Here is a 22,026-nt window from a genome sequence, read left to right on the forward strand (position 1 = left end):
TTTTTTAAAACTTGAGTATATACAAAGAATATACAATATTACATTAGCTTCAGGTGTAAATCATAATGATTTGGCATTTATATACATTTCAAATGGTTACCATAATAAGTCTAATTACTATTTGTCATTATACAAAATTACTGTTGCTAAAATACTATTGGTTATATTCACTATACATTACTTCCCTGTGACTTTTAATTTTTTTTATAACTGAAAGTTTGTACCTCTTAATTTCCTTCACCTATTATTTGCCCCCGCCCAACCTCAGTCAGCTTACCTTCTGGTAACCAACAGTTTCTTTTCTGTACAGAACCTGTTTTGGTTCTGTTCACCTCTTTTGTTTTGCAGAATTCACTTAAAAGCCTTTTGCTGTCTGATATTTCATTTAGCATAATACCCTCTAGACCAGCAGTCCCCAAACATTTTGGCACTAGGGACCAATTTCACGGAAGACAATACTTCGATGAACTGGGGGATGAAGTGGTTCAGGCTGCATTGGAAGTGATGAGGAGTGATGGGGAGTGACAGATGAAGCTTTGCTTGCTCACCCACTGCTCTCCTCCTGCTTTGCAGCCCAGTTTCTAACAGGGCATGGGCCAGAACCTGTCTGCATCCTGGGGGTTGTGGACTCCTGCTCTAGATCCTGGAGGAGGTCATGGCAACCTACCCCAGTATCCTTGCCTGGAGAATCCCATGGACAGAGGAGCCTGGCGGGCCCTAGTTCATAGGGTCACAAAGAGTCGGACATGATTAAAGTGACTTAGCACACACGCAGGCTCTAGATCATCCACTTTATTGCAGGTGTAGATTTCATTCTTATTTATGGTTCAATAATGGTCATGTATGGATGTGAGAGTTGGACTGTGAAGAAGGCTGAGCACCGAAGAATTGATGCTTTTGAACTGTGGTGTTGGAGAAGACTCTTGAGAGTCCCTTGGACTGCAAGGAGATCCAACCAGTCCATTCTGAAGGAGATCAGCCCTGGGATTTCTTTGGAAGGAATGATGCTAAAGCTGAAACTCCAGTACCTTGGCCACCTCATGCAAAGGGTTGACTCATTGGAAAAGACTTCCATGCTGAGAGGGATTGGGGGCAGGAGCAGAAGGAGATGACAGAGGATGAGATGGTTGGATGGCATCACCGACTCGATGGACGTGAGTTTGAGTGAACTCCGGGAGTTGGTGACGGGAGGCCTGGCGTGCTGCGATTCATGGGGTGGCAAAGAGTAGGACACAACTGAGCGATTGAACTGAACTGAACTGGATGTTCCATTGTACATATATGCTACATCTTTATTCATTCCCCTGTTGATGAACATTTGAGTTACTTCTACATTTTGGTTATGGTAAATAATGCTGCAGTGAACATTTGGGTGCATGTATATTTTTGAATAAGTGTTTCTGTTGTCTTTGGATACTGTATTGCTCTCATCCTATTTGTGATGCCTATTGTCTCGCTGTTCACACTATCCACACTGTTTTTTGAACCCAAGGTAGGTAAAGCAGGAGTTAAGAGGCTGGAAGGAGACTCGAGGGGCCATAGGAACTGCAGATATGTTTATTCTCTCCTGACTGGCACTGCAGCCACAACACAGCCTCTCTCCTGGATTACACACAGCCATAACAGCAGCCACAGCATAACCAGAACATAGCCATAACAGAGCTGTAGCATAGCATCATATAATGTAATCATGATGTCTCCCCAGTGTAGCCCCAATGCAGCAACATCCAGGGCTTTCATGGGTTCATACAGATGTACTGCACAAAACATCTCCTGACAAGGCGAGTACCTCGTGACCAAGCAAATACCTTGTGATCAAGCAAGTTCCTTGTGATGCACATGCACTGTGCTATAAGTGATCTCAACTGTTACATAAACATTATTTACAAAACATTGAGCAAGAGTGAGAAGCTGTTGAGATAGACTAACCATGCCATCTTGGCTAATTTGTTCTTTCCCTACAGATACATACCCAAGAAAGGAATTCCTAGAACTATTGTCATTCTGTGTTTAAAGTTTTGAGGAACCTCCACCATTTTCTGTAGTTGTTGCACCAATTTACATTCTGACCAACAGTGTAGGAGAGTTCCTTTTTCTTCACAACCTCACTAACATTTATTATTTGTTGTCTTTTCGACAATAGCCACTCTAACATGTATGAGGTGATGTGTCATTGTGGTTTTGATTTTCATTTCTCTGAAAAAGTGCTGTTAGGCATCTTTTTATGTACCTGTTGGCCATCTCTATGTCTTCTTTGGAAAAATGTCTATTCAGGTCCTCTGCCCATGTCTTTTAATTTCATGGCTTCAGTCACCATCTGCAGTGATTTTGGAGGCCTCCAAAATAAAGTCTGTCACTGTTTCCATTGTTTTCCCATTTGCCATGAAGTGATGGGACTGGATGCCATGACCTTAGTTTTCTGAATGTTGAGTTTTAAGCCAAGTTTTTAACTCTCCTCTTCCACTTTCATCAAGAGGCCCTTTAGTTATTTTTCCATTTCTGCCATAAGGGTGGTATCATCTGCATATCTGAGATTATTGATATTCCTCCCAGCACTCTCAATTCCAGCCTGGCATTTTGCATGGTGTACTATGCGTATAAGTTAAATAAGCACAGTGACAATATACAACCTTGATATACTCCTTTCCTGATTTGGGACCAGGCTGGTGTTCCATGTCCAGATCTAATGGTTGCTTCCTGAATGGATACAGATTTCTAAGGATGCATGTCAGGTAGTCTGGTATTTCCATCACTTAAAAAATTTTCCATAGTTTCTTGTGATCCACACAGTCAAAGGCTTTGACATAATCAGTAAAGTAGAAATAGATGATTTTCTGGAACTCTCTTGCTTGGTATCTGGTCCCTCTGCCTTTCCTAAATCCTTCACGTACTGCCGAAGCCTGGCTTGGAGAATTTTAAGGATTACTATGCTAGCGTGTGAGATGAGTGCAATTGTACAATAGTTTGAACATTATTTGGAATTGCCTTTTTTGGGGATCAAAATGAAAACTGACTTTTTCCAGTCCTGTGGCTACTGCTGAGTTTTCCAAATTTGCTGGCAAATTGAATTCAGCACTTTCACAGCATCATCTTTTAGGATTTGAAAGAGCTCAGCTGGTATTCCATCACCTCCACTAGCTTTGTTCTTAGTGATACTTTGTAAGGCCCACTTGACTTTGCATTACTGGATGTCTGGCTCTACGTGAGTGATCACAACATCGTGGTTAGCTAGGTCATTAAGATCTTTTTTTGTATAGTTTTTCGGTGTAGTCTTTCCACCTCTTCTTAATATCTTCTGCTTCTCTTAGGTCCATACCATCTCTGTCCTTTATTGTGCTCATCTTTGCATGAAATATTCCCTTGGTATCTCTAATTTTTTTTAAGAGATCCCTAGTCTTCCCCATTCTATCATTTTCCTCTGTTTCTTTGCATTGGTTACTAAAGAAGGCTTTCTTATCTCTATTTGCTATTCTTTGGAACTCTGCATTCAGATGGGTACATCTTTCCTTTTCTCATTTGCTTTTAGCGTCTCTTCTTTTCTCAGCTATTTATAACGCCTCCTCAGATAACCATTTTGCCTTTTTGCACTTTTTCATGGAGATGGTCTGGATCACTACCAGTTGTACAGTGTTACAACTCTCCGCCCATAGTTCTTCAGGGACTCTGTGTATCAGATCTAATCCCTTGAATCTATTTGTCACTTCCACTATATAATCGTAAGGGATTTGATTTAGGTCATACCTGAATGGTCTAGTGATTTTCCCTACTTTTTTCAATTTAGGTCTGTATTTGTCAATAAAAAGTTCATGATTACATGGGAGCCACAGTCAGTTTCCAGTCTTGTTTTTACTGACTGTATAGAGCTTCTTCATCTTTGGCTGCAAAGAATATAATCAGTCTGATTTCAGTGTTCACCATCTGGTGATGTCCATGTGTAGAGTCTTCTCTTGTGTTGTTGCAAGAGGGTGTTTGCTATGACCAGTGCATTTTCTTGGCAAAACTCTATTAGTCTTTGCCCTGCTTCACTCCGCATTCCAAGGCCAAATTTGCCTGTTACTCCAGGTATCTCTTGACTTCCTACTTTTGCATCCCAGTCCCCTATAATGAAAAGGACATCTTTTTTTTTTTTTTTTTTTTTTTTTTTTAGTGTTAGTTCTAAGGGGTCTCATAGGTCATGGAATTGTTCAACTTCAGCTTCTTCAGCATTACTGGTGAAGCATAGACTTGGATTACTGTGATATTGACTGGTTTGCCTTGGAAACGAACAGAGATCATTCTGTCATTTTTGAGATTGCATCCAAGTACTGCATTTTGGAATCTTTTGTTGACCTTAATGGCTACTCCATTTCTTCTAAGGGATTCCTGCCCACAGTAGTAAATATAATGGTCATCTGAATTAAATTCACCCATTCCAGTCCAGTTTAGTTCACTGATTCCTGAAGTGTCGATGTTCACTCTTGCCATCTTCCGTTTGACCACTTGCAATTTTCCTTGATTCATGCACCTAACATCCCAGGTTCCTATGCAATATTGCTCTTTACAGCATTGGACTTTACTTCCATCACCCGTCACATCCACAGCTGGCTGCTATTTCTGCTTTGCCTCCATCACTTCATTCTTTTTGTGGTTATTTCACCACTAATCTCCCGTAGAATATTGGGCACCTACCAACCTGGGGAATTCGTCTTTCAGTTTCCTTTCTTTTTGCCTTTTCATGCTGTTCATGGGATTCTCAAGGCAAGAATACTGAATTGCTTTGTCATTGCTCTTGTTAAGATGTCTATATTGAATAAAAGTTGTAAGAGTTGGTTGATATTCTTGACTTGCTTCGAATTTTAGATGAAAAGCTTTCAGCTTTTCTCTATTGAGCATAATGTCAGCTTTGGGCTTGTCATGTTGTTCCATCCTTGCTTCCATGGAATAAATCCCACTTGGCTGTGGTGTATGATCCTTTTAATGTATCATTAAATTCAGTTTGCTAATATTCTGTTGAGGATTGCTGCATCTATGTTCATTAGGGATATTGCCTCATTTTTTGTGTGTGATGTCTTTCTGGTTTTGGTATCAGGGTAGTACTGACCTTGTAAATTAAGTTAGGAAGCATTCCTTCATCTTCTATTTTTGAAATAGTTTGAGAAGACTAGGCTTGAACTCTTCTTTAAATAGTATGTAGAATTCACCAGCACAGATTATTTTGTAACTCAACAAACCTGGATTCAATTCCTGCTATTTTCACTTATTTTAACTCTGTGCACACATGTGTGTGCTAAGTCACTTCAGTTGTGTCTGACTCTTTGTGACCTTTTGGACTGTAGCCCACCAGGCTCCTCTGGCCATGGGATTCTCCAAGCAGGAATAGTGAAGTGGGTTGCCATTCCCTCCTCCAGGGTATTTTGCCAGACCAGGAATCTAAGCTGCATCTCTTGTGTCTCCTGTGTTGGCAGGCAGGTTCATTATTTAATTATGTAGCCTTGGGCAAATTGCTTAACCTCTTTGAGTCTCAGTGTGTTCATTTGCATAAAGGCTTTAATAATAGAACCTGTTTCATGAAAATTAACTAGGTTAATCCTGGCTTAGCACAGTGTCAAGAATATAGTAAGTACTCACATTGATAACGGCTGCTATTATTTCCTGTGTGTGCTAAGTAACTCAGTTGTGTCCAACTCTTTGCTACCTTATGTACTATAGCCCACCAGACTCCTCTGTCCTTGGGATTCTCCAGGCAAGAATAGTGGAGTGGGTAGCCATTTCCTTCTCCAGGGGATCTTCCTAGTCTAGGGATCTAACCCAGGTCTCTTATGTCTCCTGCATTGGCAGGTAAGTTCTTTACCACCCAGTACCACCTGACAAGGTAGTACTACTAGTACCACCTGGGGAGCCCTTCTTACTGAATAGTATGTACTCTGAAAAACTGAGTCTAAAATAAGATTATACCATTAGCTGTCTTTGGTAAAAAAGCAGAGATGGAATAAAGCACCAAAGTTGGCACTGAGAATGAACTTCCTAGTTAATTGATTTGCTTACAGTCAGATGCTGATTTCTCACATGTGCAAGAGAGAGAAAGAGAAAGAAAAAAGCATGATGAAATCTGTCATCAATCAAATCAGGTCATCTCAGAAAAAAAACAAGATGATTAAATATGTTGATTAGGACAAGAAAATCCTAAAGCACCAACCAGCACCCTTGATTTGGCTTTCATGTTCTCACTGGGCCTGGGTAATTTAACTGGAAGGAATTGCAGAGGTGCTGAAACTCCAATATGTTGGCCACCTGATGCAAAGAACTGAGTCATTGGAAAAGACCCTGATGCTGGGAAAGATTGAAGGCGGGAGGAGAAAGGGACGACAGAGGATGAAATGGTTAGATGGCATCACTGACTCAATGGACATGAGTTTGGGTAGATTCCGGGAGTTGGTGATGGACAGGGAGGCCGGGCATGCTGCGATTCATGGGGTCGCAAAGAGTCAGACACTACTGAGTGACTGAACTGATCTGAATTGATGCATATGTGATGATTTGCCTAGAGGCTACATTTTAAATTGAGAGCTCTCAGGTTTTCATAGAATCTCAGGCTGAAATGAACCAGTTAAGGAAATTCAATCTCACTTATTAGCCTGGGATCAGTGGGGTCGTGTTCTAACTTAAAACATTAAATATATTAATAAACAGGTTGAAGACCTAAGGAGTATCACCGCTTCAAAACCACCATCTACCACCACCACTTAACACAGTCAGTTCCCATCTAAGCACCGTGAGTCTTATGGGCAGAGAAGATAGTAGAACAGAGGCAAGTCACTTTTGAGTGAAGCATATCAAGAAAGAAGCCACTGCTTCTTATTCCTCATCCTTCATAACATGCTGCTTAAATCTTAGCCCTGTCCCTGCCATTGACTAACTCAGTGCCCATGGACAAATCACGTATATCCTCTTTCTCTCTTAATTTCCTCTTCTATAAACTGAAAGGGTAGAATTTCTAAGATTCTTTCTAGCTCTGATAGCTTATGTTTCCAATTCTAACAGAAGATTAAGAAGGAAAAATGGAACCTGAGACTAGAATGTTTGACTATAGGTGGATGAGTATGGGCAGCTCTTTGAGTCCAGTTCCTGGAGTATGATAGTGAATCTTCTCTCCCAAAGAAGGTTATTCTCACGTGCTGTCTCTGAATAGCAATGGTGTGTGTGTGTATGTGTGTGTGTGCCTGTGCATATGTGTTGTATGTGTGTGCAAATAGAGAAAGAGATAGAAAAAAATGAATCAGAGTGAGAAGATGGTCTGGGGAAGATATTGGAAGGAAGATGGGACTGGGGGAATAACAAACTCAGAATCTTTTGAAATGTTTCCTTTTACACTTCTATTTCTTCTGGGCCCCTGTAGGAGCTCTAACTTTAGAACCAAACACAATTTTAATTAGTTTTTCCCAAATTATTAATAAATTACTCAAATCAAACTAGATCTTCAAGCTCAGTAAGCTTCCCCAGACAACTGCTAACACAGAAAACTACTTTAGGCTGATCAAAGAGAAGCAGCAGAAGTACTTTAGGGCTTCTGCTCCCCATCCACAAACAGACCCAACTATGTGCTTTTCAGCGAGACCAATGCATTAACAGATAAAACTGTTAATAATACTGGATTAGCTACCTGAAAGACCATCTGTGTCTCTCATTCTGAGGCAACTGAGAATGACTGGGTTGGGACAGCTGCATCATTTTCATATAGATCAGAGGCAGGGCTTATGGGAATTAAATATTTGAGACTGCTGTTCCTGTTAATATTTACTGAATATTACCTTCTCTCTCTCTCTCTCTCTCTCCCTCTCTCCCTCTCTCTCTCTCTCTCTCTCTCTCTCTCTCTCTCTCTCTCTCTCTCTCTCTCTCAAGTCAGTAGTCTTAATGTAACATACTCTTTCAAAGTATTTTTCTTTTCATAAGCTGTGGACTGGACTCTCATAAACAGTGACATGACTATAAGAGATAGACTGATTGTATCAATGTCCTCATACAGTGGAGATTATAATAGGAGATTTTTACTAGAGACATTCCAGGATATTGCTGCATCTCAATATATTGGTGCTTATTCTATTCATTCATGTCCAGGGATAATTACAGTAAGGTTTTATCCAGGAGAATCACATTTTAAATGGCTCCCTTCATTTTTTGTTTTGAAGAACAGGTGATTCAGTGGTAAAGACTCTGCCTGCAATGCAGGAGCTGCAGGGTTGATCCCTGAGTCTAGAGGATACCCTGGAGGAGGGCATGGCAAGCCACTCCAGTAATCCCATGGACAGAGAGCCTGGTGGGCTGCATTCCATAGGGTCACAAAGAGTTGGACATAACTGAAGCAACTGAGGATGCACCAAGTCTATTTTATCATTTTTTTCTCTTATGATTGGTGTTTTTTTGTGTCAAGTCTAAATTCTCTTTGCCTAGCCCTAGATTCTGATAATTTTCTCCTCTGTTTCTGAAAGTTTTACAGTGTATATGGGGTACTTCTATAGTGTAATGAATGTCTAGTTATTACAGACATATTTATTGAAAAGGCTGTCCCTCCCCCATTGAATTTATTTTGCCTCTTTGTCCAAAATCAGTTGGGCAAATGTGCATGGGAATATTTCTGCATTCTATATTTTGTTTAATTTTATATAGGTCTATCACTCCACCAGTAGCCAGAGTCCCTTGAACTGCAGGGAGATCCACCCAGTCCATTCTAAAGGAGATCAACCCTGGGATTTCTTTGGAAGGAATGATGCTAAAGCTGAAACTCCAGTACTTTGGCCACCTCATGAGAAGAGTTGACTCATTGGAAAAGAGTCTGATGCTGGAAGGGATTGGGGGCAGAAGGAGAAGGGGATGACAGAGGATGAGATGGCTGGATGGCATCACGGACTCGATGGACGTGAGTCTGTGAACTCCGGAAGTTGGTGATCAACAGGGAGGCCTGGCGTGCTGCAATTCATGGAGTCGAAAAGAGTCGGACACGACTGAGTGACTGAACTGAACTGATCAGGGTGAAAAAGTGCCCCTCTATTTCTAGTTTACTGAGTATTTTTGTCATTGAAATGAGAGTTTTCTGAATTTACTGATATGATCATGTTTATTTTCTATATTCTTTTGATATGATGTATCACATTAACTGATATTCTTGTGTTGAATCACTTGCAAACCTGGAATAAATCCAACTTGATAACAGTGTATAATCCTTTTTGTAAGGTGCAAGATTCAATTGCTAATATTTTAGTGAGAAATTTTGCATCTAAACATGAGAAATATCAGTTTATAGTTTTCTTGTGCCATTTTATCTGGTTTTTGTTGTTAAGATAATACTGGTCTCATAGAATGAATTGGGAAGTGTTCCTTCCTCATCTGTTTTCTTGAAGAGAAAGTGTACAGTGGTGTTGATGTTTCTTTAAATATCTCCTTTGAAACTGTGAATCTGTTTGAATCTGGAGATTTCCTCTTTTAGGGAGCTTCTAATTATGAGTTCAGTTATTTTAGTGGTTTTAGGGACTATTCAGATTATCTATTTTATCTTAGTTTCCTTTTTGTAGTTTGTGATTTTCAAAGAATTATTCCTTCCAATTTAGTTATTTTGTTTTTCAATTATAAAATTAATGTTTTCTCATGTAATATTCCCAGATATAATTTTGATGAGGTAAGAATCATAATGTTGGTAGTTTTAATGGGACCATGGAACTGCTTACTTACTAGCTCTGAGATTTTAGTTATGAACTTGGTACAATTAGGATGATTCATTTGTTGGATTACAGGAGAAGGGTAATCCTTTACTTCGACTGAATTTCAAGTTAATAACTATACTCCATTGGATACGGGAAGCAGCAGGAATTCAGCCACTCATAAGGCCCAAGAGATACAAGGATAGGTTCATATGAAAAGCACTAATGAGTTGGAACCATACCTGTTTGGAATCCCATTTCTGCCACTTATAAACTGTTTGATTCTGGGGACGTTAGCATCTCTAAAACTTTTTTTCTTCTTCCTTTGTAAAATGAAAATAATAATACTGTCTATCTTATAAGGTTCTGATCATCAAATGAATCAGATGCATAGCATCTCTCAATATATAGAGTGCATATATATTTATAATTAGTCTTACTCTTTAAATTGGATACGCCTGGGTAATGGCCACTAAAATTGCTTATTTGTTTCAACTCTCCAGATTCTCCCTAACACCCTTAGGTGAGCAGGGCTTCTCTAGTAGCTCAGATGGTAAAGAACCTCCCTGCAATGCATTAGACCCAGATTTGATCACTGGGTCTGGAAGATCCCCTGTAGAAGAAAATGGCTGGCTACCCACTCCAGTATTCTCGCCTGGGGAATTCCATGGACAGAGTAGCCTGGCGGGATACAGTCCACGGGTTGCAAAGAGTTGGACACGACTGAGTAACTGACACTTGGGGGAGTGTCAAAATATCGGGTATAAGATAGGCTCAAGTATGTATTGTACAACACGGGGAATATAACCAATATTTTGTAATAAATGTAAACAGAAACAAATTTTTAAAAATGCGTAAAATTAAAAAAAAATCTCACTACCACTTTTTCTTACCTTGCTCAATATGATTTTCTGTGAACTCACTGAAAACAGGAGCTATGGCATGTGACTTATAATCTTCAGTATCTTGCGAGTGACAAAACCAACTAATCATATTACCTTGGCCATTATGATTTCTCTTTGATAGTTCTTATTTCAGGATCTACCTTTTCCAGGAATCTTTACCCATTGAATACCCATCATTCTTAAGCCATCTGTAGAATCCCTCATCATAAAATCTCTCCATTCATATATTGACAGTCATTTAGTGACCATATGCTATACATGAGAAACATTTTCCCTCCAAGATTTGAAACCTCTCACCATTGACTAGATCTTTACTACCTGTGAAATCTTTAAATTCCAATGAATCTTATATATCTCTAAAAACTGAAGCAAGGAGTCCCTGAGCACAAAAGAAAACCCTTAATCCCTGGGTTGCCGGGGTGAGGATGGGATTGGGGAGGGTGGGAACAAAAAAATTGATGTTCTTTTTCTCCAATCACAACTATAATTTCCAGGTCTCTCAGAAATTACCTACCAACTCCCCTTCATTTTTATAACATAATTAGTCCTTCTGGCTCCTCTGACTTTTCTATTTTGCCTTAATATATCAATTTCCTTTGAATTTTTTGGTCTATGTTCAACCTGGACCAAATGCTAAAATGATCCCTTTAACAACACCCTTAAATTCCTTCTCTTATGCTTCTGTAGGACCATTCAGAACAACTCAAATGATTAATTAATTCTAAAATACTTCTCATCCATATGTGGAGGAATGGAGCCCTGATGGAAATAAACCAAAAATATGAATTCATGTTGGTAACATTACAATAGCTGATTACTACATCTGGGCCTTCCATGTTGCCCTTCAGTCCTTTTAGTTAATCTGAGTCAACACTTTCAAATTCATGGCTATTCCAAAATTTCTCCCTTTTCTCAATTCAATATTCAAATGTGGACTCACACCTTTTCAAAAGATGACATAGGGAATCAGAATGTCTTCCCTCAATTTCTAATCCTTCTACTTACAAACTCATCTGTATCTACAGCCCTCTTTATGTCTTGTCAAGACAAATCACTCCACTTTAACCCTTATCCTCACCCTTCCCTATGTCCCCTACAATCTTCACAGTCCTCTCCCTCTCTACTGATTCTTTACTCTCAGTCTATAAACATAGAAAAAATTCTCCCAAAATGAACACTCCCCAACCCTTCCTTGAGCTCTGTTGCTACCATTCTGTTTTCTGTCTGAATTTCTCAGAAGGGTAATATACATCCGGAATCTCTATTTTCTAACTTCACTCTGCACCTAACTGCAATCTAGCTTTTGCTTTCAAATATCTCTTACACATATTCTTAGTTGTCTTCTAAATACCAATACCCCCACCCACTTTGTGTTTTACAGGATATCAACCCTGCACTTATCATTTTTGATTTAAGCTCCCCATCCTGAAATGTCAAAAATCTTGGTTTCTGAGAAGTTATATACTTAATACTGTTTTGGGGATATAATACTATAACACTTCTTTGACTTCTGTGACATTACAGACTACTTTTTTTTTTTAATATTTATTTATTTATTTTGGCTGTGCTAGTTCTTAGTTGTGGTATGTGGAACCTGGGTCCCTGAATTGGGAGTTTTGAGTGTTAGTCACTGGACAACTAGGGAAATTTCACTATAGATTATTTTATCTTAAGGTTTATTTTGACCTTATTGAGATACAATTTACTTACAGTAAAATGTCCTCATTTTAAGAATACCATTGGCTAAGTATAACAAATGTTCACACTCCTGTAATTACCACTGTAATTAAGATAAAGAGTATTTCCTTCATCTCCCAAAGTCCCCTCTTGCCCCTTTTCCATCATTCCTCTCTCTCTCCCCACACCCAGCTAGCTGCTAATCTGTTATCTGGATAACCTTAGATCAGTTTTTCCTTAAAAATATTTCATATGAAAGAAATTGTATAGTATTTACTCTTTGGTTTCTGGCATCTTTCTTATAGCATGATGTTTTTGAGACTCATCTGTTTTTGTTTGGTGTATTAGTAGTTCACTGGGGATTCCCAGGTGGCACTAGTAGTAAAGAACCCACCTGCCAATGAAGGAGACACAAGTTCAATCCCTGGGTTGGGAAGATTTCTGGGAGGAGGCCATGGCAACCCACTCAAGCCCATGAACAGAGGAGCCTGGAGGGCTAAAGTCCATGGTGTTGCAAAGAGTTAGGACTGAAGCATCATAGCAGGCATGCACACGCTTTAGTTTGTTTACCCATTCACCAGCTATTAAGCATTCAAGTTTCCAGTTTTTGCCTATTATAAATAGAAGTACTTATTCTTGCTTGGGAAATGCCATGGACAGAGGAGTCTGGCGTGCTGTGGTCCATGGGATCGCAGAGTCAGACATGACTGAGTGAATAAGCATACTTACACATGAACATTTGAGTGGCCATTCAAGTGGCACAAAAACTATTTTATTTATCCTGTGTCTCACTGGTCCTTCTTTGTTTCCTTATGGTTTCTTTTTGAGCCCCCAAATGTTGATATTCTCTAGAGTTATAGTTTAGTTCCAAAGGTATTATTACGCTGCAAATTTTCATTGGAGATCTTATCCACTTTCACCATTTCAACTCTTCATGCTCAGTCGCTCCATCGTGTCTGACAATTTGGGACTCCATGGACTGTAGCCCACCAGGTTCCTCTGTCCATGGGATTTCCCAGGCTAAAATACTGGAGTGGGTTGCCATTTCCTTCTCCCGGGAATCTTCCTAACCCAGGGATTGAACCTGCATCTCCTGCATTACAGGCCGATTTTTTACTGCTGAACCATCACGGAAACCATTTTTCAATTCTTACCTATATGGTGATCACTTCCAAATCTATGCCTTTCCTGGCTAAATGCTATACATCCATCGAAATTCAACTTTGGTATCAGTTCCTCCAGGAAGTTTTCCTTTATAATACCAGGTTTGTCAGATACCCTTCCTCTGAATTTCTTAAATAACTTGTTTTTTTCTACCATTACTCTTTGCTATATTTCATATAAAATAATAATGCTTATGGGTCTGTCTATCCAACTAGGTTGTGAACTCTCACAAAGTAGTATTTGAGGTTCATTTATCTTTGTATTTCCAGTGACTAGCATAGTGCCTGGTGCTAATAGATAAGTGCCTGTCTGAGGGATCTAATAATAGTATATACTCTTCCTAAGGAGTTAAGGATGAAGAAAAATAATACCTTTGCCATTCCCTAAATTTTCTGGCCTGGGCATTGAGTTCACTATCATAAACACTTTTCATGTTGGGTGTGTGAGTCATGATCCAAGCACCCCTGTGTGGATGTAGAGTTTATACAGTCAGCAGTGCAAGGAGATCTCTTTCAGCAAATAAACATCCAAGTGTCTCCACCACTAAGGGATCTCCTTGGTAAGCTCCCAAATCTTTTCTTTCCCCACTCAAACATTATTGAACCTCTATTATGAGCCAGAATTTATGCTTGGTTTTGGGGATACTAAGATGAGAATAACATAAAATCTTTATCCCAAAGAATCTTTCAGTTCTGTTTTCCTTAATATTTTGATGCTCCTTCTGTATCCACATTTGCACTGGAATTAAAGTGGAAAGAAAATTACAGTAGAATTCCAAATTGAATATTGATGAGAAGTGGGAAGAACAAAAGTACTTAGCAGGGTGGGATGATTGATACTGTTTCCACTTTTATAGATATAATGTTGCATTATAAATACATCTAAGAAGTTGCAAAATATGGTGAAGAATAGCTGAGGTTCAGAGCCAAACAGACCTGAGTTTGAATGCTGGCTGTGCTACATACTGGCTGTGTCACTTTGGGTAGGCATCTCTATGAGCTTTAAATTTTCAGCTGCAAAATGGGAAAAGTGGCATCTGTCTCTAAGGAAGTTTTGAAAATTAAATGAAATAGTGTAAATAAAAAGCCTGTGATGTAGCAAACATTCAATACGTGTAAGTCCCTAAACCCAAACACCATCCATCCATCTCTGTCAGTCTCTCTCAGCAGTTGAAGTGAGTGAAAGTAGCTCAGTCTTGTCCAACTCTTTGCAACCCAATGTACTATACAGTCCATGAAATTCTCTAGGCGAGGATACTAGAGTAGGCAGCCTTTACCTTCTCCAGCGAATCTTCCCAACCTAGGGATTGAACCCAGGCCTCCTGCATTGCAGGAAGATTCCTTACCAACTGAGGTATCAGGGAAGCCCTTCAGCAGTTGATAGTTTCACTTGTTAAATAACATTCCAGTTCTAAAACAGGAATGTTTGTTTAAAACTTAGAATGGCAGGCCTTAAGAATTTGAAAAGATCTGAGAGACCCAGAAGGATGTATGGGGAGGGGGGAGGGAGGAGGGTTCAGGATGGGGAACACATGTATACCTGTGGCGGATTCATGTTGATGTATGGCAAAACCAATACAATATTGTAAAGTAATTAACATCCAATTAAAATAAATAAATTTATGTTAAAAAGAAAAGAATTTGGAAAGATCAACCCCTCCATGAGAAAGCAATCAGCCTTTTTGCAAGCCCAAATCCTGGCAGAAAATTCTACATGCCTCCCCCTCACACCCAATCCTTGGGTGATCACTGTGACAGAAAGGTCTGCTATGTGCATAGAGTTTAGGGAGAGAATCTGCCAATATTAACTCTTTGATGTCTGCTTATTTTAGTCTTAAAAATAGAATATGTTGCCTCCGTAAATTCAGTACACTTTCTGCAACTAGATATGTCCACTTCAAAGATGGAAGACAACAAGCTTGTCAGTCTTGTCAGTTAATAAACCTTGGAAGAGAAACGTGGAGCCATTTAAACTGACAATTTCATCAAAACAAATCTTAAAATCTTGAACTCTCAAACTTTGGTGTCTGCCTTATATGCTCATCTGAAATAGATTTACAAATGAAAGGATGATACCTTGCTAGATGGCTGCCCATCTCATAGGCTCAGTCAGTCAGGGCAGGCTGGTGGCCCTAGCCTGGTGGAGCAGAGGCCAAAGTTATATTGTGTTCAGCTTCTAATACTCCTATCTTCACTCTTCCTCTACATTGTCACCCACTTTCCTTTGCTCTCTTCTCAGCCATCCAAACGTGCTCTCAGGAAGGAATGAATAACAGTTATTTAGATCCTAATGTGAACTTAATTTAAGTTTATTACCTCATCTAGGAATTTTTAAAATTAATTCTCCCAGTGACATTCTTTCATTCGTTCAATAAGTATTGAATAAGAGAATTAATATAGACATGGCCCCTGGCATTAGAGAGGTTACAGTTGGAAAGGGGAGACAGGTAATTTTAACCTCATAAAATATATATAGTTACATATTATGATAAATTAGTGAAAGAAAAAATGCAGAGTCCTATGAGAAAAATTAATAGAGAATCCTAAGACTTGGAGGCCAAGGAAAATATGCCTTGGGGAATTCATGGAAGCTGAGATTTAAAGGAAAGGTAAAAAATCATCAGCCTAATGTGATGGGGGGTTTAGTTAAGGCTGAGTGTTGCAAGCAGAAGTATTAGCAGGTGCAAAGGACATGTGTTGGGAAGAAGCTTGGAGCTTTTATTGAACAGAGAAAAGAAGGGTCGTAAGCCTGGAGGGCTTTAATTCTAAGGAATAGGAACCTCTCTAGTAACTTCCAAGTGGAAATCCTGCCCTTGGCTACTTGTTCTCCCCCAAGGTATACTGAGTCTCATCTCCATATACACATTTTCCTCCTAATATAGCCTATTAGGATTGCATTTTTATTAATATAGTCTATTTTCTGTTAGGCCTTGCTGAGACCAGATTATATCTTAAGACCTTTATTCTGTGCTTTTTATATGAGAACACTGTGAAAAGCATGATCATCTTTGATCATCATTTTTGATCCTCACATCAGTCTTATGACATAGATATTAAAATGACCATACTCATTCCACAGAAGGCGAAACTGAGGCTCATAAGTTAAATAATTGCCTAAGGTAAAAGGGGTGTCATATTTAACACCATGACTATTCTCTCTACCTCTCTGCAATAATGTCTGTTCCAAACAGGAATTTAGTCTCAAAGCCAAATTTCATCAAATTAGGTTTCTAAATTCAGTTCAGTCACTCAGTTGTGTCTGACTCTTTGCGACCCCATGGAAGGCAGCATGCCAGGCTTCCCTGTCTATCACCAACTCCCAGAGCTTACTCAAACTGATGCCCATTGAGTCGGCAGTGTCATCCAACCATCTTATCCTCTGCTGTCCCCTTCTCTTCCCGCCTTCAATCTTTCCCAGAATCAGGGTCTTTTCCAATGAGGCAGTTCTTCACATCAGGTGGCCAAAATATTGGAATTTTAGCCTCAGCATCAGTCCTTGCAATGCATATTTAAGACTGATTTCCTTTAGGATGGTCTGGTTGGATCTCCTTGAAGTCCAAGGGACTCTCAAGAGTCTTCTCCAACACCACAGTTCAAAAGCATCAATTCTTCAGCACTCAGCTTTCTTAATAGCCCAACTCTCACATCCATACATGATTACTGGAAAAAGCATAGCTTTGAGTAGATGGACCTTTGTTGGTAAAGTAGTCTCTGCTTTTTAATATGCTTTCTAGGTTGGCCATAGCTTTTCTTCCAAGGAGCAAGCGTCTTTTAATTTCATGGCTGCAGTCACCATCTGCAGTGATTTTAGAGCACAAGAAAATAGTTTCTCACTGTTTCCATTGTTTCCCCATCTATTTGCCAGGAAGTGATGGGACCAGATGCCCCTATACAACAGCAATTAGTAAATATGCTCCATCAGTTTATAGAGCTTGAAAGAGTAGTCTTAGTCTCTCAACATTTTGTTGATAAAGCAATGACTGGACTAATATATATTAGGAAAATGCTGACCTTGCTGGCAAATGATAATATTGAGGTTGTCAGGGAAGATGTGACAGTACCTCATTTAAAATGTTAATTATCCCCAAAGAATTCTGCTTTACTATTGTACAAATCCCTGAAAACACTTTCTGCAACCAAACTTAGTTTCTCTACCCATTAGAAGAGTACATATTCAGATAAACATAAAGCTTTTATCACATAAAGTTATAGAAGCCTATGACTGTGGTCTGAATGCTTGTATCCCTCAGAAATTAATATATTGAAATTCTAACACTCAATATGATGGTATTCAGAGGTGAAGCCTTTTGGTGGCCCTCGGATCCTGAGGGTGGAATCCTTATGAATACGATTAATGCCCTTATAAAACAGGCCCTTGAGAGCCGACTCAGCCCTTCCGCTATGTGAAGATACAATGAGAAATCTGCTGTTCAGAAGAGGCCCTCACCAGACCATGCTGGCACCCTAATCTCTAACTTCAAGCCTCCAGAACTGTGAAAAATACATTTCTGTTGTTTATAAGCTTATTTTTGTTATAGCAGCCCAAATGGACCTAGATACCTACCACTCAAGATGCACTTATCTGGAAGTATTCCCATTTAAGAGTAAGTTGATCTCTCCATTCAAAGTCATATACATATTCACATAGGTGAATGTTGTACATAATTAAGGCAGAGACTGACTAATCCTAAGTATTTTAAAACCTGGCTATAGTGGGTAGGATTTGATGGGGAGGTATGTTTAGGCTATAGTAGTTAAAAGGCCATGGCTGGGAAATCATGAATAGTAGTCAGGGTTCGGACTTCTCAAGTATTACTTGATGAGGGCTGGCTGAAGAAGCAGAGAAGATTACAGTGGTGTCAAAGACAGTGACCATAAGAAAAAGGTGAATGGGAAAGGCTGGTGTATAGCTAAGAAAGAGATTAAACAGAGAAATGGCATTGGCAGAAACTAAGACCAGGATTTTAAAATAACTAAGTGGGAATACCAGACCACCTAACCTGCCTCTTGAGAAATCTGTAAGCAGGTCAGGAAGCAACAGTGAGAACTGAACATGGAACAACAGACCGGTTCCAAATAGGAAAAGGAGTACGTCAAGGCTGTGTATTGTCACCCTGCTTATTTAACTTATATGCAGAGTAAATCATGAGAAATGCTGGACTGGAAGAAACACAAGCTGGAATCAAGACTGCTGGGAGGAATATCAATAACCTCAGATATGCAGATGACACCACCTTTATGGCAGAAAGTGAAGAGGAGCTAAAAAGCCTCTTGATGAAAGTGAAAGAGGAGAGCGAAAAAGTTGGCTTAAAGCTCAACATTCAGAAAACGAAGATCATGGCATCCGGTTCCATCAATTCATGGGAAATAGATGGGGAAACAGTAGAAACAGTGTCAGACTTTATTTTTTTGGGGCTCCAAAATCACTGCAGAAGGTGACTGCAGCCATGAAATTAAAAGAGGCTTACTCCTTGGAAGAAAAGTTATGCCCAACCTAGATAGTATATTCAAAAGCAGAGACATTCCTTTGCCGACTAAGGTCCATCTAGTCAAGGCTATGGTTTTTCCTGTGGTCATGTATGGATGTGAGAGTTGGACTGTGAAGAAGGCTGAGCACTGAAGAATTGATGCTTTTGAACTATGGTGTTGGAGAAGACTGTTGAGAGTCCCTTGGACTGCAAGGAGATCCAACCAGTCCATTCTGAAGGAGATCAGCCCTGGGATTTCTTTGGAAGGAATGATGCTGAATGAAGCTCCAGTACTTTGGCCACCTCATGCAAAGACCTCTGTCACTGGAAAAGACTCTGATTCTGGGAGGGATTAAGGGCAGGAGGAAAAGGGGGCGACTGAGGATGAGATGGTTGGATGGCATCACTGACTCGATGGACTTAAGTCTGAGTGAACTTCGGGTGATGGTGATGGACAGGGAGGCCTGGCGTGCTGCGATTCATGGGGTCGCAAAGAGTTGGACACGACTGAACGACTGAACTGAACTGAACTGAAGTGGATCTTATTAATGTCACAATGGAGTCTCATAGGTTATATGAGTCAGAGGTTGCAAACTGGCTATCTGTAGGACAGATCCAGTCCAAGGCATGTTTTGTTTGATGTGGGCAGTAATGTAAAGTAACTAAAATTAGTTGCTAACATAAAAGTATGTGGGAGAGTTTGCATAAAAAATCTGGATATCTAGTATCATTGAAGAATCAGAATGTTTGGAAAAATGGAACCTGTATTCTCTCAAAGCAATGATCTGTTGGAGAAATGAGCTCATTAGTGGCTGTTCTCTTTAAATTAAACTAGGGTTCTCTAGTTTACCTCACTTCCCACCACTCCCTATTGTTTAACTGATTCTAGTGCAGGCAATCAATTGCTATAACCTTTCCTATTGCTCTGGCTATTGCTTTTCGTACGAGACATATTTACATGATCTGATTTATATCATCTGCCTATCCCTTCCAGGCACTTGAGTTTGGGATCCCTGGATCTAGGGAAAAGTCTCTATTTTAGAGATAGTAAGGTAGCTCAGATCGTAAAGAATCTGCCTGCAACGTAGGAGACCTGGTTTCAATCCTTGGGTCAGGAAGATCCTCTGGAGAAGGGACTGGCAATCCACTCCTTTATTCTTGCCTGGAGAATCCCACGGATAGAGGAGCCTGACAGGCTACAGTTCGTGGGGTCGCAAAGAGTCAGACATGACTAGGCGACTAACCCACCCACCCACCAAGGTCCAAGGAGATCAAGTGACTTGCCATAGTCTCACAGCTTCTAAAACAAACAAACAAAAAAACTTGGACTAAAATCTGACTCCTAGTTCATTGTACTTATTTCTACTGCACCCTGCTATGCAGTTAGGCAGTGTGTAGCACATTGTGATCTTTTAACTGTAAGAAGTTAGGTCTTGCATCCTCAATGATTTCTCTTTTCCTCTCCCTTCTTCAGACAGGGAAAAATAAACTCTTCTCAGTTGTAGATTATTATAGTCTGTCAGGGTGAATGTTATTTATCTATGTATGCCCTATTATCCATGAACAGCCCATAGCTCTGTCAGGAAGAACCCAAGTTCCTTATAATAGAGTAAGTGATAGCAAGGGTTTGAGAGGAGACTGGGTCATTGGAGCCTCTGTAATTATCTGCATTGGCTTGGGCTCCTGAACCCTGCTGGTTTCTGACATCCAGATCTTAATAGCTGTGATTTGGACCAAACTTCTGATACTATCCCTCATTAAAGCACTGGGCAAATGTCCCTCCCCTTTTCTCCTATTAATGCTTCTAAAAATGAAGATTCCTTATTAAAAATTCTGTAAGATCTATCCTCATTCCCTAAGATTGAGCCTATATATATTTTCAGGATAAATATAAATATCTAATACAATTCACATTTCATATCTATGCTTATTCCTTTTAGTATTTTTCAGTTCACACAAATTGGTTCAGTATAGCAGAGGGATAAAGGAGGAAATTTTATTTTGCTCCAATTTTATCAGCTCTCTACACATAGACCAGCAATTGTTAATATTTTAAGTTATATACATTTGGATTTGGGAGTCCAATCAATTCTGAGGTGTCCTTTAGTTTTATATCAACAATAAAACAAATGTGAAATTTAAATTGTCAGACCTTCTTCTCAACATGGGAATCTAAAAAGGCTTGGGATTTAGAACTTCAATCAAAAAGCTTGTACTGCCGTTCTGAACAATTTGGATACTGGGAGAAGTGATTGGATGAGAGAACCTTAGGCACATCAGGGAAGGGAGAATCTGCTAATGTTTAGAGTATGGATTTATCTTTTTATTTCTACAAATGCCAAGCATTTTACTGATAAAAGTGTGTATAAATTCATTATAATTTTTTGATGTTCAAGCTGGTTTAATTTTTTTAATATAACTTTATTTATTTTAATGGGAGGTTAATTACTTTACAATATTGTATTGGTTTTGCCATATATCAACATGAATCCGCCACAGGTATGCACGTGTTCCCCATCCTGACATTAAACATTGCTCTTTTAAATTGTCTACTTCTAAACCAAATGACAAATCAGTTATAGATTTAGGAAAATGGAATTAAGGTTGCTAGAAACAGAATTCCTAAATTCCTGGAAGGAAGAGTTTATATTTTCAAAAAAGAAAGATTGTAAAATACCAAAAGGGTAATAAAAATAGTGAATGCTATTTTTCCAACAGAGATCTAGTTAAAAAAATAACTGTTTGTGTTAGAAATTCCAGAGCTTACTTTGACACCAAGATAATTATAGTTTATTTGTTCCAATCTCCTATCTTTGACTCATAACCTCACTGACTGACCTAAAAACAGAAATTCTTTTTTTTATTTTACTCGAGTTTTGCTTGAATTGTGCTTATTCATGTCATGAAAACTCATCAAATATGGAATTGCTGAGTTATCTTTTTCTTCACACACATGCATGCTTAGTAGAAAATCAGGCTTGAAAATCGGTTGGCTGTTTTGTTTTTAAAAGTTTGTTAATGTGTAGGTTTTCGATTAAGACGTTCAAGAAGAGAAGTACTACTGCTCACAGTGATGTTTAGATATTACCCAAAGGTAAGACACAAGAACAGATGACCTCATGAAAAAATGAGGCAAGAAATT

At 39.3% G+C, this 22,026-nt stretch overlaps 1 protein-coding gene across 10 annotated transcripts in view; it reads left to right on the forward strand.

Annotated features, from left to right (window-relative positions):
- The window catches only part of LOC138930621 (uncharacterized), a 371,542-nt gene that overhangs the window by 179,807 nt on the left and 169,709 nt on the right, over window positions 1-22,026 (forward strand). For 2 of the 10 annotated variants that reach the window (XR_011446259.1, XR_011446256.1), the window contains one exon: window positions 8,644-9,194. The exons of 7 other annotated variants lie outside the window; for them this stretch is intronic. The gene's annotated coding sequence lies outside the window, so the exon portion shown is untranslated. Of the gene's footprint in view, window positions 1-8,165; window positions 9,195-22,026 lie in introns of those variants that run through there. One more of the 10 variants, XR_011446257.1, reaches the window with a different exon arrangement.

Source organism: Ovis canadensis, chromosome X (genome assembly GCF_042477335.2).
Source record: "Ovis canadensis isolate MfBH-ARS-UI-01 breed Bighorn chromosome X, ARS-UI_OviCan_v2, whole genome shotgun sequence".
NCBI classification, from domain to species: Eukaryota; Metazoa; Chordata; class Mammalia; order Artiodactyla; family Bovidae; genus Ovis; species Ovis canadensis.